General features: G+C 41.9%; 1 protein-coding gene across 1 annotated transcript in view; it reads left to right on the top strand.

Annotated features, from left to right (window-relative positions):
- ADAMTS19 (ADAM metallopeptidase with thrombospondin type 1 motif 19) overlaps nucleotides 1–23,486 on the top strand; it is a 271,247-nt gene that overhangs the window by 19,304 nt on the left and 228,457 nt on the right.

The raw sequence follows: 23,486 nt of genomic DNA, 5'->3' as shown, positions 1-23,486 counted from the left end.
ATGGGAAAAGAATTACATAAGTAACCCAAGTATGCATGAATAATTCCTTTGTGTCCCTCCCAGACCTTAGTAGATCATATAATCACTCAAATTCTAACAATTTCTTCACCTTTGCTATACTGGTTTGTTTGTTTGTTTATTTATTTATTGGGCCAAATTTGATTGGTGATTCCAAGGGCCCATTGATAACTGCTTTGATGTTCTTCAAAAGAAGTCAGGTCTCAGCAAGATATACCCTTTCTAATGAATTTGGGAGTTAAAATATTTTTTCTTCTGAAAGATGCTCTATTTTTTTAAATAAAATTAGGAAAAGTATTACAAAGCACGGCAAAGTATTACAATGTGTGAATCCTTGTGAAATTATGAAACCTCTTTTGCAGGATAAAGAAGCGAGAAATTGAGTCAGAAATTGCAAAGTAGTAGATGATAAAGCCATTATTTCAAATCTGAAACAAAACAAACAAACAAAAACACTCCAAGCCTTGGCCCAGATAGTTTTACAGAAAAATTCCTTAAGAAGTGTGAGAGAAAGAGGTCTAAGTCCATCCTTGGTGTAAATCTGTTGGGTTTAGTGGAATTATACTTGTGTGCTTAGGGATCACTTTCTCGAAAACTTGCTTTGTTGACTAGGATCTCATTTAATATACGGCTTGTATATTCGACAGTGAATGAGTCAGGAATCTACTGAATTATAGTGGTGTGCTCTATATATTGCCAACTCGTGATTTTTTAAATGAGTTTTGCAATATTTAAGGGTTTTTTTTAAAGCCCCAGCTCCTGGATTCATGTTCTTTAATAAGAAGCACAGCCTCCATTTATAAAGGATGATTCTAGCCCTCATGACTGCACAGAAAAGCTTGAAAATATAAACTCAAAAGGCTCAAAAAGCAGGAAGCAAAGACCCAAAACTGCTTATTTTTTAAAAGCTCATAATATTTAAGCCAATGTCATGATTTGTGGCCTGACTAATGATTTTTGAATATAATTAATACTGCCCTATGGCTGTAAAGATACCTATCAGTTTGAGAGCTAGTGTAGTGATATTTGCTTGAATCAGCACACAGCCTGAAAGGGTAGCTCTGGAAGTGGTGTGAACGGCCTGTATTTATTTAAGTGTTTAGCATTTGCCTATTCACAGAGCTAATCAATAGCATCTGTAGGGTCAAAGTGGAGCTTGTGAAGCCCAGTGCTGAATTTGGTTAGCAGGCACTCCTCAACAATGTGTATTATTGTTTGATATGCACCACAGCTATAGTTTGCTTTGTTTTGAAAGCACCAGTGGTGCTGGTTGCCTGCACAGAGGCCTGGCTCAGTCCGGAATTGGTTAAAAAGGACCCACTGATGACATGGTAGGTCAAAGCCGGGTAGGTGAACAGTAGAATCTGTGATAAGGAATTGATTGGTGGTTGATGATAAAGACCAGTCTTCCTGCCACAGGGGCTCCGCTATTACATCCTGGCATGACAGCCTCGACCATGGTGGACTAAAAAGGTGGTGAACAAGGGTAAGCATGGGTTGGCATGTATCTTCACAAGCAGCTTGCCATCTGCAGTCTTCCTCCTATGTAAGGGCGGAGCAACGTGGCTCAGAACTGGAAGCTATGGAAGATGAGTTGGACAGAGTTCCTGTGATGATGCATATAGTTGAGTTGAGTTGCACATCAACAAGTTTGGTGTGTGCCAACTGACTCCATACTGGCACACAGTACTCTGCTATTGAGTACTAGATGGCAAGGGCTGAGTCCTTAGGACTGGAGTATCTGCTCCCCATGAAGAACCTGCCAGTTTGCTGAGAAGGTTGTTATATATCTTGACCTTTGCTGCTATCTTGCTCAGGTGGCTTTTGTATGTCAGTGTTCGGTTGAAGGTCATGCTTAAGTAACCTAGGTATGCTTCATGCTTCAGCCTGTGGCCATTCATTATGATGTTTAGTTCCCTCTTAGCATTGGCGTGATGGAGGTGTAATGTGCTAGAGAGTGTCTTGCTGATAGTAGGCTGAAGGTGCCATGTCTTGCAGTAGGTTGCTAGGTTTTCAGGGTTGTCACTCAGTCTTCTCCAGCTCAGAGAAAGTTGGATGCTGCAGATATTATCTGCATAGATGAACTTCCATGGCTGGGTTGGTGATAGGTAATTGATGTATAGATTGAACAAGGCTGGGGCTAGAACAGACCCCTGGGATAACTCATTCATCTGTTTTTTCTGAACCAAATTTCATCTGTTTTCTTACCCACATGCACCTTGAATTGTCTGTCTTGGAGTAGCAGTTTGGTGGCATCAATAACCTGTAGTGGGAGGATTCTTGATATTTTAACATGTAGATCTATGTGCCAGCTGCAGTGAGGTCAAGGAAAATAGAACCCGTGTTCAGATTTCTTTGGAAACTATTTTCGATTAATGTGCCAGTATTTGGTTGCATGTGCTTCGACCTTGTCAAAAGCATGTTGCTCAACATTCAAAATGTTCTCCACGGTGTTATTCATTGTAAAATTAGGCACTCTAGAACCTTGAGACACACAGAAAGCAGCAGTATGGGGTGGTAGCTTGATGCCTGGTGTAGGTCTTTACCAGATTTTGGGAGGCCGATGACTTTTACATGTGCCAGATTTTCAGCAGTCTTCCTGCACTGGTGAAGAATTGAGCCCGCCAATAGCATGTGCGTGAGCCAAGGAACTGTGGAAGGTTGTTATCATAGGTGGCAGTGGTGCCAGACTTGATGTTCTGTAGCACTCTGTCCAGCTCTGGAGCTGTGAAAGGTTCAGGTCAAGTTCCAGATTTGTGCTGCCTGTGGAAGACTCCCCTCACTCTGGATTTGATTCTTCACTTCTTTTTCCAGGGGTGTCTTTCATTAACTATTTCACTGCTGATCAAAGTCTGTCAGAGAGAAGAGGGATGACAATCAAGTGATGACATTATATGCTGAGCATACAATAAATAAAAATCTGCACAAAATACTGAATAAATAGCATCTCATTTTGGTATTTTATGTGGACAGTGCTTAGTGGTCTTGCTAGTGGGGGAGCGGCACCTCTGCTGCTACCTTTTTAATTCCAGTAGTGCACCTTAAAGATTTTCCTTTCCTTAAAGCTGCAAGGAGAGGAGTTTTAATTTTAATATTTAAAATAAGATGATATTCTGTGCTGTACCAAGGCATTCATTAGTCATCATGGCTGTTGGATAGTCTGTCATGCCTTGTTGATATCAGCTCTAGTGATGTATAGGTGAAATGTCTCTGAGATTTAAAAAGTACTATTTGGAAGGAAAGAACTTCTAAGACTGTTTTCTATGTTAATAATGGAACCAGGCATATAAGATGATAAACTTATGTCATAACATTTAGTTACTGATAATACATTTATTTGCATGTAAGTGAATACAAGCTGAATTTTTGGAAACAGATGTAAATTTAGTTTAGTTTAGTAGCAATTGGACATCTAACTTAATGAATGCCAGTGGAAATGAGGTAGGATTAGAGGCTAAAATAGAGAAAGAACAAGTTAAAAATTGCATGGACAAGTTAGATGTCTTCAAGTCACCAGGGCCTGATGAAATACATCAGGACTTCAAGGAGCTGACTGAGGAGATATTTGAGCCATTAGCGATTATCTTAGAAAAGTCATGGAAGATGGATGAGATTCCAGAGGACTGGAAAATGGCAAATGTGGTACTAATCCATAAAAAGGGGAATAGGGACAACTTGGGGAATTATAGACCAGTCAGTTAACCTCAGTACCTGTAAAAATAATGGAGCAAATAATTAAGCAATCAGTTTGCAGACACCTAAAAGATAATAAGGTGATAAGTAATAGCATGGATTTGTCAAGAACAACTTGTGTCAAACCAACCTAATAGGTTTCTTTCCCAGGGTACAAGCCTTGTGGATGGGAGGAAGTGGTAGATGTGGTATATCTTGACTTTAGTAAGGCTTCTGATATTCTCTTGCATGAGCTTCTTATAAACAAAGTAGGGAAATACAACATAGATAGAGCTCTTATAATTTGGGTGCATAACTGGTTGGAAAGTCATTCCCAGAGAATAGTTATCAGTGGTTCACAGTCATGCTGGAAGAGCATAATGAGTGGGGTCCCACAAGAATTGGTTCTGGGTCTGGTTCTGTTCAATATCTTCATCAATGATTTTGATAATGGAATAGAGAGTACACGTATAAAATTCGTGGATGATACAAAGCTCGGATGGGTTGCAAGTGTTTTGGAGGAGAGGATTAAAATTGAAAATGATCTGGACAAACTGGAGAAATGGTCTGAAGTACGTAGGATGAAACTCAATAAGAACAATCAGTTGCATACTTACAAAACGGGAAATGTCTATCTAGGAAGGAGTTCTGCTGGAAGAGGCCTGGGAGTCATAGTGGATCACAGGCTAAATATGAGTCAACAGCATAATATTGTTGCAAAAAAAGCAGACATCATTCTGGGATATTTTAGCAGGAGTGTTGTAAGCAAGACATAAGAATAATTCTTCTGCTCTACTCTGTGCTGATTAGACCTCAACTGGGGTATTGTGTCCAGTTCTGGATGCCACATTTCAGCAAAGACATGGACAAATTGGAGAAAATCCAGAGAAGAGCAAGAAAAATGATTAAAGGTCAAGAAAACCTATGAGGGAAGATTGAAAAAACTGGCTGTGTTTAGTCTGGAGAAGAGAAAACTGAGGCGGGACATAAGTCTTCAAGTACGTGAAAGGTTGTTAGAAGGAGGAGGGAGAAAAATATTCTCTTAAGATATTAGGATTAGGACAAGAAGCAATGGGCTTAAATTGCAGCAAGGCTGGTTTAGGTTGGACATTAGGAAAAACTTCCTAAGCACTGGAATAAATTGCCTAGGGAGATTGTGGAATCTCCTACATTTGGAGTTTTTTAAGAGCAGGTTAGACGAATACCTTTCAGAGGTGGTCTAAATCAGTGGTTCCCAAACTTGTTCCGTGACTTGTGCAGGGAAAGCCCCTGGCAGACCGGGCTGGTTTGTTTACCTGCCGCATCCGCAGGTTCAGCCGATCGGGGCTCCCAGTGGTCGCAGTTGGGCTGCTCCAGGCCAATGGGAGCTACTGGAAGTGGCAGCTAGCACATCCCCTGACCCGCGCCACTTCCGCAGCTCCCATTGGCCTGGAGCAGCGAACCGCGGCCACTGGGAGCTGCGATCGGCCGAACCTGCGGACGCGGCAGGTAAACAAACCAGCCTGGTCTGGCAGGGGCTTTCCCTGCACAAGCTGCGGAACAAGTTTGGAAACCACTGGTCTAGATAATACTTAGTTCCGAGTGCAGGGGAATGGACTAGAAGACCTCTTGAGATCCCTTCCAGTCCTACTATTCTATGATTCTATAATTACATTATATTTTCCTTGGGTCTACCAACACTTCAGTCAGAATTATTTTCTGAATGAGTTTTACATCCAAAAATGTAGAAATATGTTCAAAACTGACTTGGGAAATGATTCAGTTTCTAATTGATTTTCCTCCAACAATTGCATATGTTCATTTTATGACCTCAGCTGTGCTACTTTGGACTCTCATCAGCTCTCACAAGCTAAGTTGGGTCAAGCCAGGTCAATACTACTTGGATAGGAGAAATCTAAGGAAAAGCCAGGTACTGCTAAAAGTAGTGCTAATGATTAAGCAGATAGCACTCTTTTTTGAGGGGCAGTATTGAGCAAAAGCCCCAGCATGTTGTTTAAAGGTGCATTGGGTGGGGAAGGTGCTGTTTTGTACGTAAAATGTAAATCTGAGGCCCAGTCCTAGATAAAAATCTCATTGCACTTTTGTAAGGGAACAAGTGTTTGATTAGTCCAATGTACTGAATTCAAAGTAATCATGGTAATTAACTGTATTTTAATTCAGTAACCAGGATGTACTGCATGAAGTTTATAGTAATTCAACTGAGGTGATGGGAGCTGGGGAAGAAAACCTGTTTCTTAAGAAGGTGATTGCTACTTTGAGAAACTTTGCAATGGATGATTGGCATTTTTAGCTTGTGTGTTGCACAGAACATAAGGTGTGGTGTTATACAAATTCACTCTCTCATACCTTACTCCTTAATTGTAATTTGTTATAAAAAATTTTCTGCAAAGATTCTATCAATGCAGGAATCCTCATTTTAGCTTTCATATGTCCACCCACAAGTCCTACAAGAAACTCCTCTAACTCTTTATGAGCTGTTTTTTTTCAGAACTACTGAGCATTCATAACTGAGTTTGAAATCAGGGACTTGAAATTTGTCCTAACTGGTTGTGTCACTCTGAGGCATACATTAAGATGTGGACCCTGTCATGGGGTGACTGGGTGATGCTCTGGAACGACTCCATATGAAGCCACTCAGGACTCTGGGGGAGTATGCTTCCTCTCTCTGAGCATACTGTCTCCAGGGCAAGAAGCTTACACAGCTTTGACTTCCTGGGTCTGACCTCAGAGCATTCAATATCCCCTTCCAGCATACACAGACCCATATCCTATCATGCTTGCCATCTAGAAGACAACTGTCCTGATGGGTGGGGTGGGTAGATAAATTTTGTATGTGCATTACAATTTTTCTGATTCTGACTAATATTCCTAGTAGATTTGTCCTGTTTCCTCCTGATTTGTTTCAGTAATTTAGAATGTAGCTAGTTCTAATGATAGTAACTTCTCAAATACCTTTATATTCTTTATGATGAAAAATATCTATTAAAAGATGGGTAATATAATGTTGTTTGCATTTGGGACAATGGTCTATAAATGGGGCACACAGATTAGGGCACTGCCAAATTCACAGACCATGAAATCTGGTCTTTTGTGTACTTTTACCCTGGTCTTTTGTGTACTTTTACCCTATACTATACTCTTTTATACTATGGAGTAAAAATATATACAAGTACACAGCGTTTCTCAAATTGGAAGTGGCACTGCTTTCAGAGCTGGGTGGCTGTAGAGCAGCAGCTGCTGACCAGAAACCCAGCTCTCAAGGCTGCACTGCCCCTGGTGCTCTGCCTTCAAAGCTCTGCATCTATCTAGCAGCTGCCGTGCTCCAGTGATCTAGTTTTGAAGGCAGCGCAGAAGTAAGGGTGGCAATACCATGTCCTTCCCCCACCACAATAGCTTTGCAACCCCCTTTTGGGTCAGGACCCCTAGTTGAGAAATGCTGATTAAAGGGCTATACACGTTTATATTTTGCCATTTTCCAATACACATCATGCTTTGTTACAACTCCTGAAATGTAAGATTTAAATATTTGAAATCATGAAATTCAAGATTTTTAAAATGCTATAACTGTGACATTTACAAAAGTGGACTATGAATTTGGTAGGGCCTTAACATAGGATGGGAGGAAGGCATACTTTTTGACACATCTTTAGTTCATCTACATGTAGACAAGTTTTGTTTCACACTTTAAAGTGACTAGTCAACTGGTTTGTGGTCACTCCACACCATTTAATCATTCTGAGAGCCAAATCTACATTGTTTTTGTGTAAAATCTAGTAAGATGCATCCATATTATAGTGAAATTTTCCATTTGTAATTAAAAGAAAATTGGCAAAGTAAATGACTGTTGGTACATCCTTTTCTTTTAATTAAAAAAATCATTATAATGGTTTCAGTGCTTGAAAATACCTGTTCCCTCTTTCCCCTTTGGGAAAAGGATCTATTATCAGAGCATATATATATATATTTAAGTATGTTGCCCTTCTAAATAATAAGTGGCTTTTGCACATGTAGTGCCATTGCTAGTAGTCTTAGAACATTCTTAGAGATAATAAGGTGGGAGAGATTACAAATTAGAAATGTGATGCAACAGAATATGACTGGTTTGCCAAAAAGTATTAAGATAAAAGTGGTTTGGATAAGGGAGGGGATGCTAGAAACATAAGTTTGATATATGTTTTTAACTTTTATTAAGAAATGGGGTTTATTTATATATTTATTGATAAAACATGTAGATGATATGAACTATTTGTTTAGATTCCAATTATACGATATTAAGGATGATTTCTTTTCTGACTTCAACTTGACTGTCTGTTGACAGAGTTGTTCATTCTACAAGCAGTAGATTTGCACAAAACTGTCAGTTTTAGGGCTGGCACACACCGAGGTTCTTCCTGGAGAAACCATGGGGGAGCCAGAGCACACAGGCCTGTGAGTCCAGAGCCACTTGGGAACGGTTGAAGTGATGGCCTATCACCATCTCCTTGAGAAGGACATTGTGATCCTGTGCACAAAGAGAGGGTTACGCATGGGGAAATTCACCAAGGCACAGTTAATCGTGCAGTTGAAGGAGAAGCACCGCTCTGAGGAGCAGATTCCTGGCCCAGATGGGGCTACAAGAGGATCTGAGAGTCAGCTGGAGCATCAGCCAGGCATCCTGGGAGTCTGGTCCCCAATCAGACGAGGGTCTTTCACGATTGGGTCCCATCAGGAGATTGGAGACGGTGGGATGGGAGCAGAGCCGAGAGAGCGAGAGGACCATGAGAGAAAGGAAGAGCCCGAGGAAAAGCTGCAGGAGAAGCAGCAGCAGCGTGGACTGGTGATGGTGGAGCAGAGATACATAGGGGGCTGCCCAGGGGTCGGTGGGGAAACATGCCTGCAGGGGCGAGACCCTGGGACAGAGAGAACTGTGGTGGTGCAGCCCCAGATGCTGAGGGACTGTGGGACCTGGGTGAAGTTCCCTGGGGTGAAGCCCCTCGCCCTGCCTATGGCCCAGATCCCTGTGCAGACCCAGGAGGTGTCGGGCTGGCTGGTGGTTGGGGTTCTCCAGGATATCGGCTGGAGGCCCTGTTGGGGGTGACTGTCTCCCCATGGGACAGGATCCAGGCCCTGCTCCTGCAACGGCCGAGGGTTTGAATTCAAATCCAGGGAACCAATTGGCTAGGATGGAAATGGTCAGTGAAAATGCAAATGACCTGGCTGGCAGGGGGGAGGGGCTGCTGGGCTCAGGATACCTGCCTACCTGTAACCAGCCCCCTGGGACTGAGTGGGAGGGAGAGATGCTCCCCACCCCCCTGCACACCAGAGAGGGGGCTCACGCTGGCTCTGATGCTGTGACCAGAGCAGAGAGCTCACTGCCTGCCCCCACTGGGACAGCAAGGGCAGCGCTGAGCACGGGGGGAGCTGAGACCCCAGCTGAGTGGGCCAAGTACGAAGCTGTGAATGGGAGTTTTCATAGGGGTTGTGGGAATTAAATCCTTTCCCTACAACTATGGGCAGTTCATGGCTGCCCTCTATAGCTACTTTTGCAGATTACGAGTTGGAACACTGGCAGCACCTCATTTGTATTTACTATTTGAAGGGTTTAGGTCCTCTAAATCAATTCCCATGGCCCATATACTGGTCCGTTTGGCATTACTGTAGATAGTATATCTGTGGCATGCCAAGGTGCGGATACTTCCTCCACAACTGTTCCACTTATCCAGAGTAGACTCACTACCAGTTTTAATTAGATCAGATTGCTCTTTCTACATTGTTAAATTTTGTCTGTTTAGAACAGCACTGTAATGTCTTGTGGAAATAAATCCAAGCACACACAAAAGGAATAACTGTTCCATTAGCTGCAGCAGTCTGTTCCACACTCCAACAATTGGTGCCCTAGCCTAACCTCTAGCAGTACAGGGTACTCAGATTACAGTACGATGTTCTGAAGGAACACATCCTTACAGGTGCTATAGCTTTTAATAGTTGGTGGGTTTTTTGGAGGGGAAGGTGCTGTTTTTTATAGAACTGGGAATGTTTGTTCATGCATAGGAGCTGTATTCTTTTTTATATGATATTACTGAAAATCCATTATGTAATAAACTGTCTGAGATTTCTCTAAATCAGCCCATTGTAAAGATTTTCTGTTTAGTTTTAAGGGGATAGGTTTTTAAGGACTCCTGGCTAACTTTAGGGCAGCGGTCATGTTTGTTCTGGAGTGGTGGATGCGGGTGGGGTGGGTGAAGAAAAAAAATAATTAACAAAATGATATCAGTGCAGGTGTTACATTTAATGATATATAGTAAGTAATTGATGGAGCAAAATTAAATGATTCAAAATGATTGTTGGCATTAAGTATCACTCAAGTTATGACAACATAGGAGAAAAAAAAATACAAACTAGGTCACTGTTAAAAACTGGATTACAGACTCATTCCTGATTTGAATTTTTACAAACTAGGGGCTGTATACTTTGCTTGGTCATGTATAGATGGCCTTTAGTTTGCTGGTTGGCCTATTTTAAAATATATTTTATTTTCTTGCTCTGGATTAGTCATCTGTGGTTGCTTGAGCTCAAGTGTTCCAGTGTAGTTTTTGCAGTTATTGAAGAAAAATAAAAAGTAATAAAAGAAGAGTTCCTAAAACAGTTTTGGACAGAAGATAAGAAACTACTCCATCTGTTGGGATCTTTGGGGTTAACCAGGGACTTAATGATTTGAGTCTAAATTCTGCAAAAACAAAAATATGTAAATTTTGGGATTTGAAACTATTTTCCCCCTTCAGTTTATGAAAATTATGGCTAAACTTTGAAATGTCTTTTAATGCACTGATTAAAATTTGGAGCCTTGTGCATAATACAATTATGTGGCAGTGCAAATTACTTCATAAACTAACCTTTTTGTTAAACTAAATAAATTTGCACATTTAAAAAAATCTAGATATAAATAGATGTCTCTTGCTGTCTTTCAGCTTCTCAGCATGTTCACAGGCCATTTTAGGATCTCTGCATTACAGGGAAAGTATGGTTTGCTGGGGTTATAGGGACAGAGGAGGAGGTAATATCATCGAAGAACATAAGGAGCAAGAAGGTATTATATAATTATTGTCTGGGGAACAGGGAAAAGCTTGCCGAGTAGGAGTTGACAGCCAGCACCGTCAGACTTTTTCTTTTCGGTTTTAATAACAGTGGTATGGCAGTAACTTCCTCTTGTTCTCCCAGACATTGCCTGAGCCCTGTCTAACCACAATCACTGTGGTATCTATGTGCCAAACTGAAAGATTTAAGGCCCTTGTTGCCAGCTCTTACAATTTTATAGCGAGTCTCTCATATTTGGTATTTTACGTAAAGTCCAGCTTCTGAATCATGTGATTATGGGAGAATCTATTTTTTTAAAGTAAGTTTCTAGCCTCATGGTTGAAGAGAAAAACTTGAAAATATTAACCATAAAGTAGGGGTGGGCAAACGTTTTGGGCTGAGGGCCACATCTGGGTGGGGAAATTTTATGCAGGGCCAAGGAAGGGGGTTGGGGTGTGGGAGAGAATGCTGGGTGTGGGAGGGGGTGCAGTGTGCAGGAAGGGGCTCAGGGCAAGTTGATTTGGGCAGAGGAGAGTGTGGGGTATATGGGGGGCTCAGGGAAGGGGGTTGGGGTGCACAGGGGTGTAGGGTGCAGCAGGGAGCTCAGGGCAGGGGGTTGGGGTGCAGGAGAGGTGCGAGGTGTATGAGGGAGCTCAGGGCAGGGAGTTGGGGTGCAGGAGGGGTGTGAGGTGCAGGCAGGGGGCTTAGGGCAGAGAGTTGGGGGGTGGCGTGCAGGAGGGGTTTGGGCTATGGGGTGGCAGTGGCACGTACTGGGGCCAGGGCAGGCTCTAGTGCATGCCTGCCCTGGTCCAACACCGTGCTGTGCTGCTCCAGGAAGTGCTGCAGCCCCTGGGGAAGGGGGCCTTAGGGCTCCGCGTGTGCTGCCCTTGCCACGCCTCCAGGTACCTCCGCCGAAGCTCCCATTGGCTGCGAGTCCCTGTTCCCAGACACTGGGAGTTAGGGGAGGCGGTGCCTAGAGGCGAGAGCAACTCACAGAGCCCTCTGCCCCCCTGCCCAGGGGCCACAGGGAAGTGGTGCTGGCTGCTTCTGAAGGTGGCACAGTGCCCACAGCATCATGGGGGGGCAATCCTGCGGGCTGGATCCAAAGCCCTGAGGGCCAGATCCGGCCTGTGGGTCATAGTTGCCCACCCGTGCCCTAAAGTCTCAAATACTAGAAGACAAATACATTTCTTCCCCTCTTCCCCATAAAATCAGATGATTTTTAAGCCAGTCTCATGATTCTTTGGGGTTTATTTTATGATTTTTGAAAACTTGGGGTTGGCAATACTGTAATTTTCTGTGTTGTCCTATTGGATAATATTTGCTATTTAGTTATATTGGATGTTCAGTCTATGGGTGTTTTTTCTGTGTGGGTGAGGTGTCAATGGAGGGATAAGCTAGTCCGCCAGTTTTATGGCTTCTGTTATGGAAAGGGTTGTATAAACCCCAGAATCCTGCATTTTGTTCTAATGAAGACAAGAGATGAGTTAAACCTCATTTGCATTTCCTGATTTCTACTTGCGGTGTGTCCCATCCTGCATACTGTTAGGTGCATCACACTCGTAGGCAGTATTTTTGAAATTGGGTGGAGGGAGATGAGGAGTTCTCATGTGAGGACTGGCATCTTGAATTGGATCTGCTGTTTGATGTGGAGTCAGCATGGTGTGCACTTGCAGATTGTCTTCTCTCAGCTACAGTTCCACCTTCAGAGACATGCAGTTTAATGAATGATTTTTCAGGTTAACATTGTAACACATATGAGTGTAATTCTGCTGCATAAATGGTGAGAAAAGAGTAATGCTATATAACTTAGTATAATGTGCTGCATAGTTCTTGTGCATTTCCATTTACGTAAATTTCAGTAGTACAGTTTTGCTCTGAAGTCAGTTTCAGTGTATGCCTGGGTCTGTTAGATGTTAGGTAGAGGAAGATAATACATTGAATCTTGCTTTAGTGAACATATATTGGCCACAGTACATATTGACGTTTGAGGGTTACTACAGTAATTTAACAATATACATCTATAAAATGAGTTTTCCGTGACCTTAACCTTATTTCTTAACCCTACTTAAAATTCCAAAATCAAAAAAGCTACTGCTAACCTGTACTAACCTCAACAATGATGTGGCTACTCTGTCACCGTAACAACGGTGCTGGATTGCAGTTAGCATAAAATCAGTGTCTTCAGAACAGAGACAGAGGAAGCTCATAGTATGATTACTGAGTCAAAATTAGTCTGTCTATTTAGGTACTAAAATATGGATTTAAGTGCCTGGTGTTAGGCATCCAAATTTGAAACTGCTGACTTTTGTCCGTCCTAAGAACTAGTGCAGTGGCTATTTTGTGTGTATTTGATACTTGTAAAGGGGCCTGAAAAATATATGTCTTGAGAGAATTAAGTCTTCTATGCATAGAACAAGCACAGTCCGGTCAGTGTCCGTAGAAGCTTCTCCATATTGCCTCACTAGTGTACCTCAGCCTTGATCAAGTAGGACCATCTCTAGAGTGAGTGGCTGGTTCAAGACTCCATACCAGTTTAGTCCTTGAACTCTCTGCTGAGACCATCAACAAGATTACAAACTAATGTCAGTTATGTAGGTGGTTTAGAGATGTTGATTCATGTCCACTGGAAAGTGAACTGAGTTAACCCTTTCTGACAGAAACATTGGCTCACTACTGGCCAAACATACGACCAACATGTGAAGTGCTCTGTGACCCTGATCAAATGTCCATAGAAATCAATGGAACAACTCTGTTTTGAAAAGGCATTGGATCCAGCCTTATAGTCCATTATTAATCCCCTTGACAACACCCTAAGTAAAATGCAAATGTTTGGAGGGTTTGCTGGAAATTGCTTAGGGGGCCCACCAGTGGGCAAGCTTTAGGATTATCCTTTGGCAAAATCTGTAAAGTGGTTTTCCAACAGATGTCCCACCAGTGTTTCTGGGGATACAATCTTGTCAATGTTTGCATAGTAATCCAAAGAAAATTTAAATTATTAAATAATTAGTTTAAATATTAGTTTTTACTGATTATTTAACTTCTATTATAGTAAGTTGAAAATAGGTTTTACATTTACATGTCACATAGCTAGTGTTAAATATTTTTCAGCAATGGTCTCTAGAAGTTGGGTTGGAAATGCTAATTATAATTAAAAACTTTATAACAATAAATACATCTTCCAGATTTGTGGTGACAAGTGCTCCCTACCCTGTGTACTTTCATACTTGTTCATACATGAACAAGATGACTTACAAAGTTTTTTCTTTTAAGTCTGCACTGGTGACTCTCAGTATCCTGGTTTAAATATTCAGATATAGCCAGTCTTGAGGCTGTAGTTTTCATAAGATATCTAGGATAATGAAAGGATTTTCTTGTGTGAAACTGAAAACCTGCTTACTGACTCAAGGTCCAAACTATTTTCTGCATTATTGTATACATGTATGCTCTCTCTCTTTTTCTCTTTTCCCGAACCACTTTCTGAAAAAAGTATTTCTCAAACCTAAAGCTAAATACCTTGTATTTACTATTATACAATAACACATGAATATCTGTGGAAAATAAATACATACTGAATGTAAGCTTTCTTTGAATTCTGAAACTGAGTTGCTACAACTCAGAAAATACATTTTTAACATAAGAATATTAGAACATAAGAACGGCCATACTGGGTCAGACCATATTGGGTCCATGTAGCCCAATATCCTGTCTTTTGACAGTGGCTAATGTCGGATGCTGCAGAGGTAATGAACAGAACAGGACAATTATTGAGTGATTCATCCCCCGTCATTCAGTACTGCAATGACCAGGGCATGGGTGGTCATGTCTAGTGATCAGTGCCAACAGTCAGAACCGAAGACAGAATCATGTACCAATCTGAAGGTCAGCATCAGAGCCAAGATCAGGTGCCAAACAAGGGTGTCAGAGCTGGAGATCATGTCAGGGATGAGGTGTAGGAGCCCGGACAGCAGGAACTGGGAGTAGACAGGAGTCTAGGATAGGAGGACAGGAACTAGGAGCAGGGCAGGAATAGAGGACTGAGGAGTCCGGTCAGAAGGAAGGTCCATAGGAGCAGTCACTCAAGAATTCCTCTAGTTGCTCAGACAAATTTCTGTTGTTACTTCCTGGTTTATATAGAGCTCCTAAGGCAGTGGGAGGGATCTGGATATTTCCCCTAATCAGGGGCTTAGGGTGCAGGGCTCTCTGCAAACTAATCCTTCACTAAGCCCTTCCCTGGTTACTCAGTGTTGCAGCTGGGTGGTGGTTGTGCCCTGAGCGCTGCCTGGGGACACGTGGGTCTGGTTCTGAAGTGCTTGATTCCTCACGGGTCCCAGCATCTGACAGTCGGAGGCTTAGGGATATACAGAGCATGGGGTTGCAGCCCTGTCTTGGCTAATAGCCATTGATGGACCTATGCTCCGTGAACTTATCTAAGTTTTTTTTTTTAACCCAGTTATACTTTTCTCCTTCACAACATTCCCTGGCAATAAGTTCCACAAGTGTGTTGTGTGAAGTACTTCTTCTTTTGTTTGTTTTAAACCTGCTGCCTATTAATTTCATGGGTGATCCCTGACCTCTATCATGTCCCCTTCACCTTAGTTTTCTGTTTTCCATGCTGAACAGTCCTAGATTTTTAATCTCTCCCCATGTGGAAGTTATTCCATATCCCCAGTCATTTTTGTTGCCCTTCTCTGTACCTTTTCAATTCATATTGTTTTTTGAGATGGGGGTAACAACAACTGCACGCAGTATTCAAGGTGTGGGCTTACAATGGATTTATATAGTGGCATTATGCTATTTTCTGTCTTATTATCTATCTCTTTCCTAATGGTTCCTAACATTCTATTAGCTTTTTTGATTGCTGCTGGACATTAAGCGGATGTTTTCAGAGAACTATCCACAGTGACTCCAAGATCTCTTTCTTGAGAGGTTAATGTAGACCCCAACCTTTTGTATGTATAATTGGGATGTTTGCCAATGTGCATTACTTTGCACTTATCAACATTGAATTTCATCTGCCATTTTGTTGCCCAGTCACCCACTATTGTGACATCCGTTTGTAACTCTTAGTTAAGTCCTAAATTGACCCCAGTCTTGAGCAATTTTGTGTCTTCTGCAAACTTCGCTGCCTCACTGTGTACCCCCTTTTCCAGATAATTTATAAATATGTTGAATAAAATTGGTTTTAATAGAGATCTTTGGGGGACTCCACTCGTTACCTTTCTCCATTGTGAAAACTGACCATTTATTCCTACTCTTTGTTTCCTGTCTTTTAACCAGTTACTGATCCATCAGAGGATCTTCTGTCTTATGCCATGGCTTCATGAAGAGCCTTTGGTGAGGGATCCTGTCTAAGGCTTTCTGAAAGTCCAAGTACACACTATGTATTATTGGAAGGAACAAAAATGTACTTATAATCCACTTCTGTTAAAGACACTGCATTATGAAATTTTGCATTTATTTTGCAGAAGTGGAAACTGAGGTTTAGAGAGGCTTAGGTCAACATTTTCAAAAGTGGCCACTAATTTTGAGTATCTTAGATTTTAGTTGCCCAACTGGAGACTCCTATAGGCATCTAGTATTGGAGAATCCTGCTGAAAATGTGAACTTGAGTAACTTGCCCAAGTTTATACGGCAAGTCATTGACAGAATAGGACTAGAACTCAATACATTCTCAGTCACATACGCTATTTCAGCAGAGTATACTTGTGCTCTAATAGGATCTGTTGGCGTCAAGGAGGAGGGACTAATATATCAAACTAGCACAGCCTTTTGTTACAGATGTGTGCTTCCGCTGCTTTTAGAAAAGGAAAATAGTCCTCTGAGAATGAAATTGTAAGAGGTATCTATTGCAAACCACTGAGGAGGACTGCTGTAAAAAGGTGATAAAATAACATTTTATTGGTAAATTAAGAAGAGGTTACAAATGAACATTAGAATAATATAAATTAGATATAAAACCCCCTAATATATAGTAGTTCATTCTACTGCTCATGCAGGTTTGTTTACTACAGCTTGTTATTAATTATTTTCTCCAGTTCAATTTTAAATACCTGGGGCAGCGGGATTTGACCCACTTCCTTTGGAAGAGTGCGCTACAGTTTAATAGATCTCAAGTTTTCATGTTTTCTTCTATAAATTTTGCATTGGCATCCTATTCTTTAGTGCTCAAATATTTGTGGATATTTTTTATATTCTCTTTAGATGTACACATTTATTTCTTTGGATCTTTTTTCATTGGTCAGTTGGTTATATCTTATTAGTATTTGCTGCTTTTCTCTGATCTCCGCCAGTCAGTCTTCTTGTTTCTGATTACAGAGTACCCAAACAGAGTGGGTATTAAGCTGTATAAAGAGGGACTTGACCTCCATAAATAGGATACTTTTGTATGTGCATCTAACTAGTCCATTTTGGGCAAGACCACAAAACAATGAATAAAGCATGAATTTAAAGTAGCCTTGTAAATATGTAAAAGATATAGCTAGTAACGATAGTAAGCTGTGTGTGATAGTATGCAGCTGTGGTCTAGCATGTAGTGGCACGTGAACCATTCATGAGCTAGATAGGGATTGGCTACCGAAATTAATGAACCAATCATGTAGTGCATGATACAATGCAGATTAAAAGGCACATGTGGCAGTTTGTTTTAGAATTGTATATAAACTGATTAATGATTTTGTCCTTTGGATGTGTGATATGCCCTGTACCCACCATCTAGGCTTGGGTCTGATCAACTCAAGTGTAGTTTGATTGTATGCCAATAAAGAAACCTCAGTGACAAATATGGAGTTGGACTGATGTCTTGGATTCCAGATAACTGGATAAAGTGTTCTCTCAGAACTGGATGAGGTATTCTGTATAAGCTGAGTCAAAAAGGTCTCAGAGGGAATTTCACCATATCCCAAAATAGCATTGTTGCTTTTTCTGCAACATCACAGCCACATATCTATTTTTCTGTCTATGATCACTATTAAGCTCATTTCCAAGTATCTTATTCCTCTTTAATGTATTGGATTCCCCCCTCCATTTCATTTCATTTCCTGCTCTTGAGGTCCCCTTCAGTATCCTTCTGGGGTTTATAATACCTCCCAATTTCATGTCATCAGCAAATATCAGTAATATGTTGCTTGCTCTGTTTTCCAGATCATTAATGATGATGTTTAAATAAGACTTTCCTTTATGTAATTTATCAAAATACATGTAGTTCCAATTACAGGGCAGGATTTTTTTAAAAACAAATCCATGCACACTTGATTGCTATGGACAACTGCATTTTGTGTTGTTTACTACATTTTAGAGCTAGATTTGCCTGAATTAAAATGGGGTTATGTGACGTGAGTGTCACATAATGAATCCTGTACTTCAACCAAACCACTACCAGGGATCTGAGAATTCAAGGGTCTTCCTGACTCCCTGTGTCTGGTCTTTTTATCTGATTACTAGATCACACTGAATTCCTGGGATGGTCATGCCTCACCAGCAACACTCACTGGATCAGAACATTTTAGATAAATTTGGATTTAATCTGTGGATCATCAGTACCTATACTGTATGCTCATTAGATAATAAATGTAATCTTCATATGACAAATAAGGGATATGATATACACCTTTAGAAACTGTTGATTTGGTTGCCATCTGCCTTTTAGAGACATAGGTCTGTATAACAGGAACAACACATGCATTGAGAGGAGAACATACTCCCCAGATTTACAATATCTCTTGTTGAAGGTTTTGAAACTGGCACTAATATCCTTTTTAACACTGAGTCATCATTAACGTTCGTTTAGTAATCTCAGACTGGAACAGATTCAAACTCACATCTCAGGAGAGAAAGAACAGTGTATAAATCTATCCTGTCTTCTACTGGATGGGGCACTGCTTGGGGTTGTCCGTAAATGTTTCCACAGTGTCCCAGAAAAAGTCAACGTATTAACTATGATGTTTGGCTACACACCAAACATAGAATCATAGAATCATAGACTTCAAGGTCAGAAGGGACCATTATGATCATCTAGTCTGACCTCCCGCACAACGCAGGCCACAGCAAGACTCACCAGCCAGCACCTAGGAAAGAATTCTCTGTAGTAACTCAGATCCCACCCCATCTTACATCCCATCACAAGCCATTAGGTATATTTACTACTAGTAGTCAAAGACAAATTAATTGCCAAAATTAGGCTATCCCATTATACCATCCCCTCCATAAATTTATCTTAATTACCACCCTGTAGCATTTCGTTTTTTAGGAATTTGATGTAGACTGCAGTATTAATTTTGAAATCAGCTTGATATACTATTAAATAGTGCTGTGTTTTCTTGGTACATGACTTATCAGGGGCTTGAAAGGGCTCACGATGAGCTTTGGGATTTTATATGTTGGGTTTCTTCCAGTGTTTTGACAGACTTGATTTTGTTACAGCAAACAATGCCTATACCTCTGGGTAATTACTGGCAAAAAAATGTGTGTAAGAGCCCACTTAAAAATAAACTGTTGAAGGAATAGACCTGTGGAAAGAATAACATTTTCTGTGCACCAACCCAAATATATGTTAAATTACAATGAAGCTGCTTTAAAAGGATGAGTGTTTTTAAAAAAGAATCTGTGTAAAGAGTAAACTTGCAGTGAAATAATGTACAAATACCAGATTATAATGAACCTGGGGCTGTTTACAGTGCACTGAGATAACTCCCAGTGCAACATCTAGCCAGTGGAGAGCTCCATAAACCCTCCAGCACAGGAGAGGGAAGTCCTACTAGAGCCTTAGGGAACCTGGATCAGGAGAAGCCTGAAACTGCATGTGAACAGGAGCAGAGGATGGCGGCAGCAGGCTGAGGTGTGGCTGTAGAGGGAAGGCCTGATAGGAAGCAGACTAAGAGCTTGGCTGAGACCCACCCTGTTGCTGGTAGGGGGCCAGTGGGACTGTAAGCATGCGGCGCCTCCTGCTGGTTTCTTTCAGAAATTAGCTCATTTCCAACCTTGAAGCGCCCTCTGCAGGCCGGTGTCCCACTGCCACTTGGCCCCCATGTCCCTCCCTGGACTCTGGTGCCCCGTTATCTGGGGTGCTGCCTCCTGGCAGTAACCCCTCAGTCTCAGGGTCTCCCTTCCCTGGGGAACCCCCACCTCCTATCCCCACCTCGCCTCAGTCGTAGGCTACTGCCAGTCACCAACTCGCCCCCGTGCCCTCAGGCAGACTGCAGTGTCAGCCACTCATCACTGGCAAGGTTGGGTCTGGACCTCCTGCTTCTCTCTGCAACCCAGCGCCTCTATGCGGCCTTGGACAAGGCCCTGCAGCCTGGGGAGTTGCCAGCCCGGAGCTCCCCAGCCCCTCTGGCCTTTCCGCAGGCCTGCCTCACTCTGGGCACCCTGAGCTTTCCAGCAGCCAGGCCCCTCTCTCTCTGAAGACAGAGAGACTGCCTGAACTTCAGCCTAGCAGCCCCTTTTTAGGGCCAGTTGCAGCCTGATTGGGGTGTGGTCCAGCTGCAGCTGTTTCCCCAATCAGCCTAGAGTTTTCTCTTTCAGCCCCGGCCTTCTCCAAGGGCTGGCTTTTAACCCCTTCTTAGCTGGAGCGGGGTGAACGTCCTGCGATACGGACCCACAGCAGGAAGCTACGGGCTATGCCTAGGGTACTTGCAAATTTTGTTTTTTGGCCGCACTAGTAAAGCAATAAGCTTTCCTACTTGAATTGCGTGAGTGTTTTTGGGAAGCCCTGATGGTTATTGCCTGAAGAGCGGAGTTCAGGGAACACTTACAACACTTGCTTCCGAACCTATTGTACACTCAGCAAATTACCAAACACTTAGAGACTGATGTGATGATGGGCAATCGCTCGTTACCGAATATGATCATCTTTCATGGGAGTCATGGGTGGCTAATAAGGCCAATTCTTGAACCACAAGTTCTATTGCAATGAGGGCAGATGTTTTCAGGCTCAGCAGGAGGCTGTTGACCATTACTGGAAGCCAGTCTCTCCTTCCTTCTGTGCCTCTTGTCCTCTTCAGCTTGTTGGTGAGCAAGTTCAAAATGTAGGGGACCATCACGTAGGGCTTCACTCCATTTTAAGCGAGCCTGGGCAAGTGTCTCTCAAGTGTCAATGTCAATATTACACTTTTTTAGATTGTTCTTCAGTAAGTCCTTATAACACTTCCATTGTCCACCCATGTTTTGATATCATTCTTTCACCTGAAAGAACAGGACCTGGTTTGGGAAGCGATGGTTTGGCATCCGGACAACACGACCGGTCCAGCAGAATTGCTGATGGATGATCATTGCCTTGATACTGGTGGTCTTTGCCTCTTCCAGTATACTAATATTGGTGCGCCTTTCTTCCCATTTGACCTTCAGAATCTTATGAAGGCAGTGTTGATGGTGTCTGTCAAGGACTTTCAAGTGGTATCTATAGGTTGTTCAAGTTTTTGACCCATACAACAGTGTTGGGAGAATAACAGCTTGATAAACAAGAAGCTTGGTGTCTGTTTGAATGTCGTGATTTTCAAAAACCCTGTGCCATAAACAAGAAAAAGCCACACTGGCACAGTTCAGGCAATGTTGAATTTCTGCATCAGTATCTGCCTTAGATGAAAGATGACTTCCAAGGTAGAGGAAATGATTGACATTCTCCAGTGCCACTCCACTGATTTTGATAGATGAGGCATGTAATTACTGTTTTGGAGAGGGCTGATAGAGCACTTTAGTCTTCTTGATATTAAGAGTGAGACCAAATGTAAGCATTGGCTAACACATTCAAGATAGATAAATGAAAGACTGGTGTACCACATCATTCACAGTGACACCCTTCAGTGTGGTGGTTACAATATGCCAGGGATGTAACACACATTCAGTAGAGAGGGCAGATTTCCATTTTTAATTATTGTTCATGGGCAGTTTATAAATAGAAAACTACATAGTGTCCTCCATTCACAGTGAATACCCTGATGATGTCAATGGGAGGTTTTCACAAAGAGATATGGTAGAGGATTTTTAACGGTGACTAAGAGAGTTAGATGCCCAACTTCCATTGGAATTCAATGGATTTGGTGCTAGAATCCCTACGTTCCTTTGAAAGTGCTAGCAGTCGTTATTAGCAGTAGTTATGTGTCCTATATCTTTATTGTTGTATTCTCAGAATTACTCAGTGTTCACCCTTAGGGCAACCAATATGTCTGCTTTTTGTTTCACTTCCTTTCTCTATTTATCTGTCTCATAGTCTTTTTTTCTTTTTTCCTTTCTTACCTCTGCATTTCTTTTCTTGCATCAGCTCCTAATGCCCACCCTTCATCCCCATGAGCTTCGTTTCCACCTTCTTACCTTCTGTTACGTGCCTGGATGCTCTGCAAGGATGAGGCCCACACACACAGGTGAGTTAATTGGCTTTAATGAAGGTTAAGTGACACACCCGCAACGGGGACTCCACGTGTTGCTGCCACTAGCTTGGGGAGTCCAACGTCCGAACAGCTCGGTCAGGTGTGAAGTCCAACACGCAAGCTCCAGCCTGTAGCAATTATAGCATCATGCTAATATCATGCAAAGCAGCCTCTATATATGCAATGGGGGACTTTCCAACAGCAATGGCCGCCTCCCCAGGCTTCGGGCCAGGGACTTTCTGCAGTTCCCCAAAACACCGGGGCTTCCCACACAGGGCAGTTCTAACCGGTTAGAAGCAGCAGCTGCTAGCAACTTCTGTCCGCTAATAACCTCTCCTTGAGAAAGCGCAGGCCCTTGCTAAACCATAACAATATCTTCCGGGGTCCCCTACACCTTCCCATCCCCCAGAGAGATTAGTAGTTACATAATTTATGCTGACATATAAAAAATGTTGTCACTAGGCTTTGAATGTAACAGAAAAATTAATAGGTGCAGGGAGAATTCACACTTTGAGTCAGTGTTTCATGATATCTGCAGACTTAGGAATATAACACTGTATTGGTTAATGCCCAGTTTACATTTGGAAGGTTATCTTCCCACACAGGAGTTATAGAAAATTCCTTATAAAAAGAGGGGAAAAAGCTTAGCTTCTACAGCATTTGAGTATGCCAGGTAGGGTACATAAATACATCTAGTGGGTTGAATCTGACCCATGGGCTAGGAGTCTGACACATCTGTAATACAGAGGTAACAAGTCTAAGGAATAGATTACTTATCTCTCTGCTAGACTGACTGTTCCTCATTCTGTTGTTCATTGTTGTGTAGTAAAGACCTTGTACATATACACCTGTTAGAAAAGTAGATCTATTAAAATACTTTTAAAGTGGGAGAATAATGAAATAATGCATGGTAGAGAGAATAAAGGGTATAGGAAGAGATGGAAAGAAGAGAGTAGTATGTGTAGCTGGTTTCTTTCAATGCAAGCGTGGGTAGTATAATAAAGCTTTGGGCAAAATCATGGCGTTTTTACTCCTCATCCAGGTGTAACTCTCAGTAACTTCAGCAAGGAAAGTAGGATTTGACTAAGTTAAGTCTTGTTGAATTAATTCAACTGGCATTAATTAATACACAGACACACATATATGCATGCATGTGTGTATGTATATGCATGTATATATGTATGTATACGTACAAAAGTATAGCTTTAAACTAAAGTTTTAGGCTTTGGAGTAGTTGGAAGTAGCAGGTCATAGTATGATAAATTTCAGCTTTCTAGAGGTCAAGGGAAAATAGATAATTGGCAAATATACATTTTGACAAATGTGTGGATTTGTAAGTCTGTAGTGTGATGGGGCAAGGCCAGATGGCTACAGTAAAGT

Source organism: Gopherus evgoodei, chromosome 6 (assembly GCF_007399415.2).
Source record: "Gopherus evgoodei ecotype Sinaloan lineage chromosome 6, rGopEvg1_v1.p, whole genome shotgun sequence".
Lineage (NCBI taxonomy): Eukaryota > Metazoa > Chordata > Testudines > Testudinidae > Gopherus > Gopherus evgoodei.
The sequence above is the reverse complement of the archived record's forward strand: the minus strand, read 5'-3'. Positions and strand labels throughout refer to the sequence as shown.